Below are 16761 nucleotides of genomic sequence, written 5' to 3'. Positions count from 1 at the left end.
TTTCTAGAGATTCCAAAGTTTACAGTCTTGATGCTATTATGAGATTATTGAGTTTATTTCATAAATTTCTTGATTTTATTCATTGTTGTTGATCTCACCTTATGATAATTATTCTTCCAAGGTGAGATATAGCGATGATAATTGGTCCATAATATAAATCGGAGGTCACCGACCTTACGTCATCCGATAAGGTAGTAGATTTTAATTGGGCTCTTATGCATGTTTTATATATATGTAAGTATTTTCTCACACCATGCCTATATGGCCGGCCAGACACCACTACGGTGGGCGGTTTATGGATAATGACAATGAAACTGTGCCTACATGGGCGGGTAGACACCACTAGTGGGCGGCTTCAGATGATTACCCCGGACGCGGGCTAATGATGATAACACCGTGCCTATATAGCCGGGCAGTTTACTTGTATATATTTATGATGCTGTTTTAAAAGATAAAGTTAGCATGTATGGTATTCGCTTTATGAGGAAATCAAATGTACAGGTTGTCTTTATTTCATGTTATGTTCGATAACTTGTGTTATGTTATTATTCATGCCTTACATACTCAGTACATTGTTCGTACTAACGTCCTTTCTTTTGGACGCTGCGTTCATGCCTGCAGGTAGACAGGTAGAAGGATCTGATCCTTAGGATCTTCATCAGCAGAGTTTCAGAAAGGCTCCAGTTGTTCCGGAGCTGCAGCTTATTGGTACTACACTTTTGTGTATATACTTGGGCACGGCGGAGTCCTGCCCCGTCTTCATGGATTCCTGTATTCTATGTAGAGGCTCGTAGACAGATATGTGTAGCTAGAAATCCCATATCGTTACCAGTTCATATTGTTGTATTATATTTTGGTAGCCTTGCTGGCCTCTGTTGAGGGACATAATTAATGATGATTATATGGCGATGTGTCCTTATCTTGTGATATATGCCTTTACAAATTATAATACCTATGAGCTGTCTTTATGGTCCACGTACAAACGATTATGAGATGTCTGTTTAGAGGTGCTTGGTGGGTTAGCTCCAGGTGCCTGTCATGGTCCTTTAGTTGGGTCGTGACAAAAGTGGTATCAGAGTAGTTCGTCCTAGGGTATGTCTACGAGCCGTGTCCAGTAGAGTCTTGTTTATGGGTGTGAATCGTGCCCCACTTATAAACAAGAGGCTGCAAGGCATTTATGAATGATTGACCTTTCTTTCTCATCTTAGATCGTGCGATAGAGCCATCTTATCAGGTTTCCCTTTTTCCTAATTGTGTTTTTTGATTTCAGCGATGCCTATGAAGAAGAAAGCTACAACGGCCTAGATCGGCAAGACGGTGGTCGGAAGAAAGACTGAATGGGAGCCACCGGCGGATATAGAAGAGGGTGAGTCTCATAATGAGGTTCCGTCTCGGACCTCTCCTACTCCACCCTTATCAAAGGAGCGTGAAGGGGCTTCAGCTCCAGCCCCAGCACTCCCAGTTCCTCCGCCATATGCCACAGGCCAGCAGATGAGAGAGGCTATTCAGTCATTGACCCAGTTAGTCGTAGCTCAAGCCCAGTGGCAAGGTGCGGGCCAAGGTGATAGAGCAGTCAGGGCAAGAGCCCGTGATTTTATTAGTCTGAACCCTCCTGAATTCTATGGGTCGAAGCTGGATGAAGTCCCGCAGGGCTTTATAGATGAGATGCTGAGGACGCTATGGATATTACATGTTTCTGATACAGAGTCAGTAGAATTGGCTTCTTATAGATTGCGGGATAGGGCCGTCCATTGGTAAATCACTTGGATGTCGTCGCGAGGGGAAAATGCACCTCCTCCAGTATGGAAAGAGTTCGTGGATGCCTTCCTTCCACAAGCCCAAGCTAACAAGTTCTTAAATCTCCGACAGGCCCAAGCACCGGAGGTTCGACAGGCCCAAGCTAACAAGTTCTTAAATCTCCGACAGGGGAATATGAGTGCTCGAGAGTACAGTCTTCGCTTTAATTTTTTGGCTAGGTATGCCCCAGCCATGGCAGCCGATATAGGAGAGACAGTGTACACCGATTTGTGAGAGGTTTGGGGCCACATTTTATTAAGGAGTTCTTCACGGCCTCACTCCAGGACGGGATGGATATTGCTCGTATTCAGGCTCATGCTCAGAATTTGGAGGAACAGCAGCAGCCGCAAAGAGGCGAGCGTGATTCTGATAGAAGGTATAGTAAGAGGGCCAGATCTTGCGGTGCCGCTAGCGTGTTCAGAGGGAGTCAAAGGCAAAAGTAGTCTAGTTATTCAAGTCAATCAACAGCCAGTGCGCCTCCTCGATATGCGGGTAAGAGATTTGATCGTCCTATTTACTCCGAATAGGGTCAAAGCTCCAGAATTTCAGGGTCCCAATATAGAGGCGATCCCAGTCAGATAAGACCACCTGTACCACGATGTACTCACTGTGGTAAACTGCATTCAGGATAGTGCCACCTGGGTTAAGATGCCTTCTATGCCTGTGATCAGACTGGGCATATGATGCGTGATTGTCTATCGCTGGCTAGTAGTGGTAGGGTCCAGCCTACAGGATTAGTGGCGGGTTCTTCATTATCCGTACGCCCTTTGGGGCAAGGTTCGCCGGCACCAGCAGGTCGCGGTAGGGGCAGAGGAGGAGCATCCAATTCAAACGGCCCTCAGAACCGTATATACACACTGGCCGGGCGACAGGATCTTGAGCCCTCCCCCGACGTTGTCACATGTCTATTGTGAGTATCCTCTCATGATATGTATGGATTGATTGATCCGGGGTCTACTTTTTCATATATTACTCCTTATATTGCCAATCGTATCTGGGTGAAACCTGAGCCAATCAAACCTTTTGAGGTGTCCACACCTGTAGGGGAACCAGTAGTAGCTAGATGGGTATATAGAAATTGTGTGATTGTAGTTTGCAACCGTCATACTACGGTTGATTTACATGAGTTGAAAATGTTAGATTTTGATGTTATTATGGGTATGGATTGGCTAGCCTCCTGTTACGCGAATGTGGACTGTAGAACAAAGATGGTTCGTTTCCAGTTTTTGGGAGAACCATTCTTGGAATGGAAATTAATATAGCATCCCTGAGAGGTAGGTTTATTTCCTCTCTCAAAACGAGGAAGATGATTTCTAAGGTCAAGACACAGAAGCAAAACCACCAACTCTTCAATCTATACTAGTGGTGAATGAGTTTCCAGATCTAGTTCCGGACGAGCTTCCAGGTCTTCCACAAGAATAGGAGATTAAGTTTTCCATTGATGTATTGCTAGATACTAAGCCCATATCTATCCCTCCGTATCGAATGGACCTTGTTGAATTGAAGGAGCTAAAAGCGCAAATGAAATATCTACTTGAAAAAGTCTTTATTAGGCACAGTTCGTTGCCATGGGGAGCACCGGTGCTATTCGTAAGAAAGAAAGATGGTTCCTTAAGGATCTGTATAGATTATAGGCAATTGAACAAGGTGACGATAAAGAATAAATATCCACTCCCAAGGATCGATGATTTATTCGATCAGTTGCAGGGTGACAAATGGTTCTCAAAAGTAGATCTAACATCGGGATACCATCTAGTGAGGTTTAAGGAAGAGGACATCCCAAAGACATCCTTTAGAACTAGATATGGCCATTATGAGTTTCGGGTAATGTCGTTTAGATTAACTAACGCCCCAGCAGTATTCATGAATCAGATGAATGATGTATTCAGGCCTTTCCTAGATTTATTCGTGATTGTGTTCATCGATGATATTCTGGTATATTCTCAATCGGAGGCAGAGTACGCAGATCATCAACGTATTGTTCTTGGAATTCATCGAGCTCGGGAACTATACGCCAAGTTCTCAAAATGTGAATTTTGGCTGAACTTTGTAAATTTTCTGGGGCATATCATTTCAGCTGATAGTATTCGAGTAGATACCCAAAAGATTGATGATGTGAAGAATTAGCCAGGGCCTATAACATCTACGGAGGTTCGCAGTCTCTTGGGGTTGGCTGGTCACAACAGAAGATTTGTAGAAGGATTTTTTTTTATTTCTGCACCACTGACAAAGCTAACGTAGAAATCGGCAAAATTCCAATAGACCGACGCTTGTGAGCGCAATTTTCAGGAGTTGAAGGATAGGTTGACTTTAGCTACAGTCCTAACACTTCCAGAAGGATCAGAGGGCTATGTTATTTATTATGATGCTTCAGGTGTTGGGCTAGGTTGTGTGTTGAAGCAACATGGCAAAGTTATTACCTACGCTTCAAGGCAGTTGCGGAAACACGAGAAAAACTACCCAACTCAGGACCTAGAGTTGGCTGCGGTCATTCATGCACTAAAGATGTGGAGACATTATTTATATGGTGTTCATGTGGATATTTATACAGATCACAAGAGTCTCTAATATATTTTCAAATAGAAGGAATTGAATTTGCGGCAAAGGCGGTGGTTGGAGCTGTTGAAAGACTATGATGTGAGTATTTTATACCATCCTGGTAAGGCGAATGTAGTAGCTGATGCTCTTAGCCGCAAATCTATGGGCAGTTTAGGTGATGTTTAGCCGGAGAAGAGGGAGTTAGTTCGCGAGCTTTGACAGCTAGCCAGCCTAGGAGTTCGCTCAATGGACTTGGGCAGTACGAGAGTTACTGTCCAGAACCCAGCTGTGTCGTCTTTAGTAGAGGAGGTAAAGAAGCGCCAATATGAAGACCCATGTTAGTTCATTATAGGAATGCACTTCCTCAGAAGAAGAAGTCACCATTTGCAGTTCCTGCAGATGGAGTTCTCAGGTATCAAGCCAGATTATGTGTTCCTGATGCTACAGGGTTATGTCAACAAATTATGGAGGAAGCTCACCATTCCCCTTATTATGTTCATCCGGGAGCAACAAAAATGTATCATGACCTCAAATCCATTTATTGGAGGGATGGAATGAAGAAAGATATATCAGAGTTCGTGACTCAATGTCCCAATTGCTAGCAGGTGAAAACCGAGCATCAGAAGCCAGAGGGATTACTGCAAGCCATAGAGATTACGACATGGAAATGGGAAATGATTAACAAGGATTTCATTATAGGCTTGACCCGCTCTCGGCATAAGTACGATTCTATATGGGTAATTGTGGATAGACTCACAAAATTCGCCCATTTCCTACCAGTCAGAACTACGTATCAACAGAAGATTATGCAAAGTAGTATATTAAGGAGATAGTGTGACTTCATGGTGTTCTAGTATCCATTATCACCGATAGAGGATCACAGTTTATAGCTAATTTTTGGAAGTCTTTTCAAGAAGGTCTGGGAACTCATGTAAGACTTAGCACAACATTTCATCCACAGACTGATGGGCAAGCTGAGTGCACTATTCATACCCTTGAAGATATGTTAAGGGCATATGTGCTAGATTTTGGAGGTAATTAGGATGATCATTTTCCACTTATTGAGTTTTCATACAATAATAGTTACCACTCTAGTATCCAAATGGCCCCATATGAAGTTTTATATGGGAGGAAATGTAGATCGCCAATTGGATGGTTTGAAGTAGGGGAGACAAAGCTAGTGGGCCCAGACTTGATCCAGCTAGCGGTGGAGAAGATCAAGATTATTCAAGATCGACTGTGGAGAAGCAATAATAGGGAAGAAATGACCTGGGAAGCTGAGGAAGAGATGAAGTCCAGGTACCCACATTTGTCTCCACTCGCAGAAGAGCTCCAGCCAGAGACACTATTATCCTCAGGTATATAATGCTTCTTTGAATGATTTCTTGGTCGTGTGTGGCTAATATGGATATTGATGCTGTAGCCCTGTGGGGCATGCGATAGGATGGTAGTGGTACAATTACAGGGAAAACTCTGGCGAAATTTTCATAGCATTCTGAAGAGCTTAACATTCGAGGACTAATGTTTTTAAAGAAGCGGAGAATCTTACAACTCGAATTTTTTTTTGCATCATTTGCATTGTTAGTTAACTAATCCAAGCTCGGAGAGGTCATGGAACCCTTATAAGGTTGAGGAATACTCTTAAAAAGTGTTAAGAAAGTGTCTAAAGGTTCCGGGATCAAGGAAATCAAAGAAAATAAGTTTGTCAAAAATTTGGGAAATATTTTGCAGAATTTTGGACCGAAATTTTGGGTCAATTTTAGAGGGGTATATCTCCTAGTATATCAGGAGTTTTGAAGTGAAACAAAAATCCTAAATTGAAGTTTAGGAAGTCTAGTTTCCAACGCAACAAACCGTATGTCAAAACGACATCGGAGCAGGGAGTTATGGGCATTTCAAGATAAGCCTCCAAGCTGCCAAATGGCTCCCCACGAGCCCCACTTGGAAAGTCGGTGGAACCGACTCTCAAGGGGTATAAATACCCTATTATTACCCTTTTTTCATCGTTTACGCTTCTTTTGAGTTCTAGGCACATCCATACACTTTTCTTAAACACTTATAACCCTTTAAATAAAGAATTCAACAAGATTATACCAAACTAGTTCATGAAAAGTGATTGTTCTTGTGTGTCTACATGAGGTTGTGTTGAGTTTATTCTTGAAGAAAGTTGGCGTGGATAAATTTCTTCAAGTATAAGGTATGTTCTTCATCCTATCCCTTATGTTGAGTTGATTTGAAGGTTTAGCAAGTCTTAAAAGTGAAAATAGTTATGGAGGAAAGGTCAAAAAGTGTTGTGTTGTAGTTGTTGAGTTTATGGACTGTTTTAGCATGATGTAGACATGTTGTTGGGCTAATTTCCATGTATATGGATGATATCTAATATTGTTGGTGTGTTGATGAGATTATGTTCCTTGATTGGGAAGAAAAGAAGTGTATATTATTATTGTATGTTCATAAACATAGTGTGGGATGTTTTATGGAATATTTTGGTATTGATGATGATGCTGTTGGTGTTAGTGTTGTTGTTGTTGTTGTTGTGTTTATTGTTGGTATTGTGATTTCGGGCTAGGGATATAAATAGCAGAGTTTTGGCAGATTCTAAAGGGGTTTAATTTGAAGACTTAAGATAAGCATATGACGATGAGCCTAACAGTAATATGAATTCTCTTGGATGTAGATTTACGAGCTTCGAAGGATAAGCGTTAAGTAGCAGGAGACCAAAAAGGTATGTTAAGGCTAGACCTTTTCTTTCAAAAGGCATGATTCTTTTCTTATGAACCCATACATGTTTTCCATCATATCCTTATTCCCAAATGCGAGAAGTTCATGATCCTTAGAGTTTCTTATGATGCTAAAGATAAGTATGCTCCATGATGATAATGACGATGATTATGATCCCATTTCTACAGATTCCAAAGTTTACAGTCTTGATGCTATTATGAGATTATTGAGTTTATTTCATGAATTTATTCAGTGTTGTTGATCTCACCTTATGATAATTGTTCCTCCAAGGTGAGATATAGCGATGATGATTGTTCCATAATATAAATCGGAGGTCTCCGACCTTACGTCACTCCGATGTTTAACTAAAGCTACGTCTTTGGTTCTGAGTCTCCGAACCTGCCTATCTAGAATACCGATGGGTACTTCTTCATAGGATAATTTCCCAGTAACTTGGACATATTTTACAGGCACAAATCACGAAAGATCTCCCACACACTTACGAAGCATTGACACATGAAAAACTGGGTGGACTGACTCTAAATTCAAAGGCAGATCTAACTCATAAGCTACTTGGCCTACCTTGCGCACAATCTTATAGGGCATGATTTACCGAGCACTAAGCTTGCCCTTCTTGCCAAATCTCATTACACCATTCATTGGTGATACATCCAAGAATACCCAATCGTTAACTTGGAATTCCAGGCCTCATCGAAGACTGTCTGCATAGGATTTTTAGATGATTTTGGGTTGTTAATAATCGATCTTGAATAAGCTTGATCTTCTCCACCGCTTGTTGGATCATGTCTGGGCCCACTAGCTTTGTCTCCTCTACTTCAAACCATCCAATTGGTGATCTACATTTCCTCCCATATAGAGCTTCATATAGGGCCATTTGAATACTAGAGTCGTAACTATTATTGTATGCAAACTCAATAAGCGGAAAATGGTCATCCCAATTACCTCCAAAATCTAGCACACATGCCCTTAACATATCTTCAAAGGTCTGAATAGTGCGCTCGGCTTGCACATTAGTCTTTGGATGAAATGTTGTGCTAAGTCGTACCTGAGTTCCCAGACCTTCTTGAAAAGACTTCCAGAAATTAGTCGTAAATTGTGATCCTCTATCTGTGATAATGGATACTAGAAAACCATGAAGTCCTACTATTTCTTTGATATACAGCTTTGCATAATCTTCTGTTGAGTACGTAGTTCTGATGGATAGAAAATGAGCTGACTTTGTGAGTCTGTCCACAATCACCCATATAGAATCGTACTTACACTGATAGCAGGGAAAGCCTATAATGAAATCCATGTTAATCATTTCTCATTTCCAAGTCAGAATCTCTATGCCTTGCAGTAATCCCCCAGGCTTCTGATGCTCGGTTTTCACCTACTGGAAATTGGGACATTGAGCCATGAACTCCGATATATCTTTCTTCATTCCATCTCACCAATAAATGGATTCGAGGTCATGATACATTTTTGTTACTCCCGGACGAGCAGAATAATGGGAATGGTGAGCTTCCTCCAGAATTAGTTGATGTAACCCTGTAACATCAGGAACACATAATCTAGCTTGATACCTGAGAACTCCATCTGCAGGAATCACAAATGGTGACTTCTTCTTCTGAGGAAGTGCATTCCTATAATGAACTAACATGGGGTCTTCATATTGGCGCTTCTTTATCTCCTCTACTATGGACAGTAACTCCCGTACTGCCCGAGTTCATTGAGCGAACTCCTAGGCTGGCCAGCTATCAAAGCTCACGAACTAACTCCCTCTTGTCCGACTGAACGTCACCTAAACTTCCCATAGATTTTCGGCTAAGAGCATCAGCTACTACATTCGCATTACCAGGATGGTATAAAATACTCACATCATAGTCTTTCAATAGCTCCAACCACCGCCTTTGCCGCAAATTCAACTTCTTCTATTTGAAAATATATTGGAGACTCTTGCAATCTGTATAAATATCCACATATAAATAATGTCTTTAGTGCATAATGTCTCCATATCTTTAGTTCATGAATGACCGCAGCGAACTCTAGGTCATGAGTTGGGTAGTTTTTCTTGTGTTTTCGCAACTGCCTTGAAGCGGGCAATAACTTTGCCATGTTGCATCAACACACAACCTAGCCCAACACCTGAAGCATCACAATAAATAACATAGCCCTCATATCCTTCTGGAAGTGTTAGGACTGGAGCCGAAGTCAACCGATCCTTTAACTCCTGAAAATTATGCTCACAAGCGTCGGTCTATTGGAATTTTGCCGATTTCTGCGTTAGCTTTGTCAATGGTGCAGAAATAGAAGAAAATCCTTCTACAAATCTTCTATAGTAACCGGACAACCCCAGGAGACTACGAACCTCCGTAGATGCTGTAGGTCTTAGCCAATTATTCACAGCTTCAACCTTTTGGGTATCTACTCAGATACCATCAGCTGAAATGATATGCCCCAGAAAAGTAACAGAGTTAAGCCAAAACTCATATTTTGAGAGCTTGGCATATAGTTCCCGAGCCCGAAGAATTCCAAGAATAGTATGTAGATGATCTGCGTGCTCTGTCTCGAATCGATAATATACCAGAAAATCATCGATGAACACAATCACGAATAAATCTAGGAAAGGCCTAAATACATTAGTCATCAGATTCATGAATATCGCTGGGGCATTAGTTAATCCAAACAACATTACCCGAAACTCATAATGGCCATATCTAATTCTGAAGGCTGTTTTTGGGATGTCATCTTCTTTTACCCTCACTTGTGTGTATCCCGATCTTAGATCTATTTTTGAGAACCACTTGGCACCCTGCAACTGATTGAATATATCATCGATCCTTGGAAGTGGATATTTATTCTTTATCGTCACCTTGTTCAATTGCCTGTAATCAATACACATCCTCAAGGAACCATCTTTCTTTCTTACGAATAGCACCGGCGCTCCCCATGGTGATGAACTGGGCCTAATAAAGCCTTTTTCAAGTAGATCTGTCAGTTGCGCTTTTAACTCTTTCAATTCTTCAGGGGCCATTCGATACGGAGGGATAGATATGGGCTTAGTATGTGGCAATACATCAATGGTAAACTCAATCTCCCGTTCTGGAGGAAGACCTAGAAGTTCATCCAGAAACACATTTGGAAACTCATTCACCACTAGGGCAGATTGAAGAGTTGGTGGTTTTGCTTCTGTGTCTCGAACCCGGACTAAATGATAGATATACCCCTTAGCAATCATCTTCCTCACTTTGAGATAGGAAATAAACCTACCTCTCGGGGACGTTGTATTACCTTTCCATTCCAAGTCTGGTTCTCCCAGAAACTGGAAACGAACCATCTTTGTTCTACAGTACACATTCGCGTAACAGGAGGCTAGCCAATCTATACCCATAATAACATCAAAATCTAACATTTTCAACTCATGTAAATCATCCGCAGTATGACGGTTGCAAACTACAATCACATAATTTCTATATACCCGTCTAGCTATCATTGGTTCTCGTACAGGTGTGGACATCTCAAAAGGTTTGATTGGCTCAAGTTATACCCCGATACCACTTTTGTCAGCTCAGGCCCGTCGAACCTTCGGTGGTAAATAAGCTCAAAGAAAGGCATCCATGAACTCTTGCCATACTGGGGGAGGTGCATTTGCCCCTCGTGAAGACATCCAAGTGTTTTACCAATAGACGGCCACATCCCGCAATCTATAAGAAGCCAATTCTACTGACTCAGTATCAGAAGCATGTATCCGTAGCGTCCTCAGCATCTCATTTATGAAGCCCTACGAGACTTCATCCGGCTTTGACCTATGGAATTCAGGAGGGTTCAGACTAATAAAATCACGGGCTCTTGCACTGACTGCTCTATCACCTTGGCCCGCACCTTGTTGCTGGGCCTGAGCGGCGACTAACTGGGTTAGCAACTGAATAGCCTCTCTCATCTACTGGCTTGAGGCATCTGGCGGAGGAACTGGGGGTACTGGGGCTGGAGCTGAAGCCCCTTCATGCTCCTCTGATAGGGGTGGAGTAGGAGAGGTCCAAGATGGAACCTCGTTATGAGACTCACCCTTCTCTATCTCCGCCGGTGGCTCCCGTTCAGTCCTTCTTCCGGCCATCGTCTTTCCCTTCTGGGCCGCTGAAGCTTTCTTCTTCATAGGCATCGCTGAAATCATAACACATGATTAGGAAAAAGGGAAACCTGGTAAGATGGCTCTATCGCACGATCTAAGATGAGAAACAAAGGTCAATCATTCCTAAATGCCCTGCAGCCTCCTGCTTATAAGTGTGGCGCGCTTCACACCCATAAACAAGACTCTACTGGACACGGATCGTAGACATACCCTAGGACGAACTTCTCTGATACCACTTTTGTCATGACCCAACTAGAGGGCCATGACGGGCACCCGAAGCTAACCCACCGAGCACCTCTGACACACATCTTATAATCATTTCTACGTGGACCATAAAGACAGCTCATGGGTATCATAATCTGTAAAGGCATATATCAAAAGATAAGAACACATCGCTATATAATCATCGTTAACTATGCCCATAAATATAGGCCAACAAGGCTACCAAAATATAATACAACAATATGAACTGGTAATGATGCGGGACTTCTAGCTACACATATCTATCTACGAGCCTCTACATAGAAAACAGGAATCCCTGAAGACGGGGTAGGACTCCGCCGTACCCAAGTATATACACAAAAGAGTAGTACCAATAAGCTGCAGTTCCGAAACAACTGGAGCCTTTCTGAAACTCTGCTGATGAAGATCTTAAGGATAAGATCCTTCTACCTATCTACCTGCGGGCATGAACGCAGCGTCAACAAGAAAAGACGTTAGTACGAACAATGTACTGAGTATGTAAGGCATTAATAATAACATAACACAAGTTATCGAACATAACATGAAATAAAAACAACCTGTACATCTGATTGCCTCATAAGGAGAATACCACGCTTTCTAACTTTATCTTTTAAGACAACATCATAAATATATACAAGTAAACTGCTCGGCCATATAGGCACGGTGTTATATTCATTAGCCTGCGTTCGGGCCTCTCGCATCCAGGCCTCCCGAGTCCGGGGTAATCATCTCACACCGCCCACTAGTAGTGTCTGCCCGGCTATGTAGGCACGATGTTATTGTCATTATCCGTAAGCCGCCCATCGTAGTGGTGTCTGCCCGGCCATATAGGCAAGGTGTGAGAAAATAGTTACATATGTATAAAGCATGCATGAGAGCCCAATTAAAAGCTATTACCTTATCGGAGTGACGTAAGGTCGGTGACCTCTGATTTATATTATGAAACAATCATCATCGCTATATCTCACCTTGGAAGAACAATTATCACAAGGTGAGATCAACAACACTGAATAAAATCAATAAATTCATGAAATAAACTCAATAATCTCATAATAGCATCAAGACTGTAAACTTTGGAACCTCTAGAAATGGGATCATCATCATTATCATCATGGAGCACACTTATCTTTAGCATCATAAGAAACTCTAAGAATCATGAACTTCTAGCTTTTGGGAATAAGGATATTATGGAAAACGTGTATGGGTTCATAAGAAAAGAATCATGTCGTTTGAAAGAAAGGGAATAGCCTTAACTAACCTTTTTGGTCTCCTACTACTAAACACATCCTTCCAACCTCGTAAATCTACATTCAATTGAATTTATACTCCTACTAGGCTCATCGTCATAAGCTTATCTTAAGTCTTCAAATTAAATCCCATTAGAATCTGCCAAAATTCGGGCAACATCTCCCCTGTTTATATCCCTAGCCCGAAATCACAATACTAATAACAAACACAACAACAACACTACTAACACCAACAACATCATCATTAATACCAAAATATTCCGTAAAACATCCCACACGATGTTTATCAACATACAATAAAAATATACACTTCTTTTCTTCCCAATCAGGGAGCATAATCTCATCATCACACCAACAATATTAGATACCATCCATATACATGGAAATTAGCCCAACAACACATATACAACATGCTAAAATTGTCCATAAACTCAACAACTACAACACAACACTTTATGACCTTTCCTCCGTAACTATTTTCACTTTTAAGACTTGATAAACCTTCAAATCAACTCAACATAAGAGATAGGATGAAGAACATACCTTATACTTGAAGAAATTTATCCACACCAACTTTCTTCAAGACTAAACTCACCACAATATCAAGTAGAAACAAGAACAATCACTTTTCATGAACTAGTTTGGTGTAATCTTGTTGAATTCTTGATTTAAGGGGTTATAAGTGTTTGAGAGAAGTGTATAGATGTGTATAGGAATAAAAAGAAGTGTAAATGATGAAAAAAGGGAATTAATAGGGTATTTATACCCCTTGAGAGTCGGTTCCACTGACTTTCCAAGTGGGGTCCGTGAGGAGCTATTTGGCAGCTTGGCGGTTATCTTGAAATGCCCATAACTCCCTACTCCGACGTTATTTTGACGAACGGTTTATTGCGTTGGAAACTAGCCTTCTAGAACTTCTATTTAGGATTTTATTTCACTTAAAAACTCCTGATATACTTGGAGATATACCCCTCTAAAGTTGCCCCAAAATTTCTGTCCAAAATTCTGCCAAATATTTCCCAAATTTTTGACAAAGTTATTTTCTTCGATTTGCTTGATCCCGGAACCTTTAGACACTTGATTAATACTTGTTAAGAGTATTCTTTAACCTTATAAGGGTTCCATGACCTCTACGAACTTATTTTTGTTCACTTACAATGCAAACGACACGAAACTTTTTTTCAAAGCGTAACAGAAGAAGTACCCATTGCTATTCTAGATAGGCAGGTTCGGAGACTTAGAACCAATGATGTAACTTCAGTTAAAGTCCTGTGGAGAACCAATAATAGGGAAGAAATGACCTGGGAAGCTGAGGAAGAGATGAAGTCCGGGTACCCACATTTGTTTTCACTCCCAGCAGAGCTCCAGCCGGAGACACCATTATCCTCAGGTATGTGATGCTTTTTTGAATGATTTCTTGGTTGTGTGTGGCTAATATGGATATTAATGTTGTAGCCTTGTGGGGCACTGTATATTATGGGTTGTTGGGACAAGATGGTAGTGGTATAATTACAGGGGAAACTCTGGCAAAATTTTCGTAGCATTCTTAAGAGCTTAACATTCGAGGACAAATTTTTTAAGGGGGGGGGGGGGGAATGTTACACCTCGGAAAAAAATTGCGTCATTTGCGTTGTAAGTGAACTAACGTAAGCTCGGAGAGGTCATGGAACCCTTATAAGGTTAAGGAATACTCTTAACAAGTGTTCCGGGATCGAGCAAATCAAAGAAAATAAGTTTGTCAAAAATTTGGGAAAAATTTGGCAGAATTTTGGACAGAAATTTTAGGGCAATTTTAGAGGGGTATATCTCCTAGTATATCAGCAGTTTTGAAGTGAAACAAAAGCCTAAATTGAATTCTGGAAGGCTAGTTTCCAAGCAACAAACTGTTCATCAAAGCGACATCAGAGTAGGGAGTTATGGGCATTTCAAGATAAGCCTCAAGCTACCAAATGGCTCCCCGTGGGCCCCACTTGGAAAGTCTGTGGAACCGACTCTCAAGGGGTATAAATACCCTATTATTCCTTTTTTTTCATCATTTACACTTCTTTTGAGTTCTAGACACATCCATACACTTCTTTTAAACACTTATAACTCCTTAAATCAAGAAATCAACAAGATTACACCTAAATAGTTCATGAAAAGTGTTTGTTCTTGCTTCTACTTGATGTTGTGGTGAGTTTGGTCTTGAAGAAAGTTGGTGTGGATAAAGTTCTTCAAGTATAAGGTATGTTCTTCATCCTATCTCTTATGTTGAGTTTATTTGAAGGTTTAGCAAATCTTAAAAGTGAAAATAGTTATGGAGGAAAGGTCATAAAGTGTTGTGTTGTAGTTGTTGAGTTTATGGACTATTTTGAGCATGTTGTAGCCGTGTTGTTGGCTTAATTTCTATGTATATGGATGGTCTCTAATATTGTTAGTGTGTTGATGAGATTAGGCTCCTTGATTGGGAAGAAAGGAAGTGTATATTGTTATTGTATGTTGATAAACATCGTGTGCGATGTTTTATGGAATATTTTGGTATTGATGATGATGTTGTTGGTGTTAGTGTTGTTGTTATTGTGTTTGTTATTGGTATTATGATTTCGAGCTGGGATATAAACAGGGGACATGTTGCCCGAATTTTGGCAGATTCTAAAGGGATTTAATTTGAAGACTTAAGACACGCATATGACGATAAGCCTAACAATAGTATGAATTCTCTTGAATGTAGATTTACGAGCTTGGAAGGATAAGCGTTAAGTAGTAGGAGACTAAAAAGGTATGTTAAGGCTAGTCACTTTCTTTCTAAAGGCATGATTCTTTTCTTATGAACCCATACATCTTTTCCATAATATCCTTATTCCCAAATGCTAGAAGTTCATGATTCTTAGAGTTTCTTATGATGCTAAAGATAAGTATGCTCCATGATGATAATGATGATGATGATGATGATCCCATTTCTAGAGATTCCAAAGTTTACAGTCTTGATGCTATTATGCGATTATTGAGTTTATTTAATGAATTTTTTGATTTTATTCATTGTTGTTGATATCACCTTATGATAATTGTTCCTCCAAGGTGAGATATAGCGATGATGATTGTTCCATAATATAAATTCGGGGTCACCGACCTTACGTCACTCCGATGAGGTAGTAGATTTTAATTGGGCTCTCATGCCTGCTTTATATATATGTAAGTATTTTCTCACACCGTACCTATATGGTCGGGCAGACACCACTACGATAGGCGGCTTACGAATAATGACAATAACATCGTGCCTACATAGCCAGGCAGACACCACTAGCGAGTGGTGTGAGATGATTACCCCAGACTCAGGAGGCCCAGACGCTGGCTAATGATGATAACACCGTGCCTATATGGCCGGGAAGTTTACTTGTATATATTTATGATGCTGTTTTAAAAGATAAAGTTAGCATGCATGATATTCGCCTTATGAGTCAATCAGATGTACAGGTTGTCTTTATTTCATGTTATGTTCGATAACTTGTGTTGTGTTATGTTATTATTCATGCCTTACATACTCAGTACATTGTTCGTACTGACGTCCTTTCTTGTGGACGCTGTGTTCATGCCCGCAGGTAGATAGGTAGAAGGATCTGATCCTTAGGAGCTTCTTTAGCAGAGTTTCAGAAAGGCTCTAGTTGTTCCGGAGCTACATCTTATTGGTACTACTCTTTTGTGTATATACTTGGGCACGGCGGAGTCCTGCCCCGTCTTCATGGATTCCTGTATTCTATGTAGAGGCTCATAGACAAATATGTGTAGCTAGAAGTCCAGTATCGTTATCAGTTCATATTGTTGTATTATATTTTGGTAGCCTTGTTGGCCTATGTTTGTGGACATAATTAATGAAGATTATATAGCGATGTGTCCTTATCTTGTGATATAAGCTTTTACAGATTATGATACCCATGGGCTTTCTTTATGGTCCACCTAGAAACGATTATGAGAAGTGTGTTCAGAGGTGCTCGGTGGGTTAGCTCCAGCTGCCTATCATGGCCCTCTAGTTGGGTTGTGACATCTTCAAATTTCAACCCTAATTTGAGGAATTCTAAAGCATTACACAGTGATGAACTCATTATA

This window comes from Lycium barbarum, chromosome 8 (assembly GCF_019175385.1).
Source record: "Lycium barbarum isolate Lr01 chromosome 8, ASM1917538v2, whole genome shotgun sequence".
Classification (NCBI taxonomy): domain Eukaryota; kingdom Viridiplantae; phylum Streptophyta; class Magnoliopsida; order Solanales; family Solanaceae; genus Lycium; species Lycium barbarum.
Note: the sequence above shows the minus strand (reverse complement) of the source record.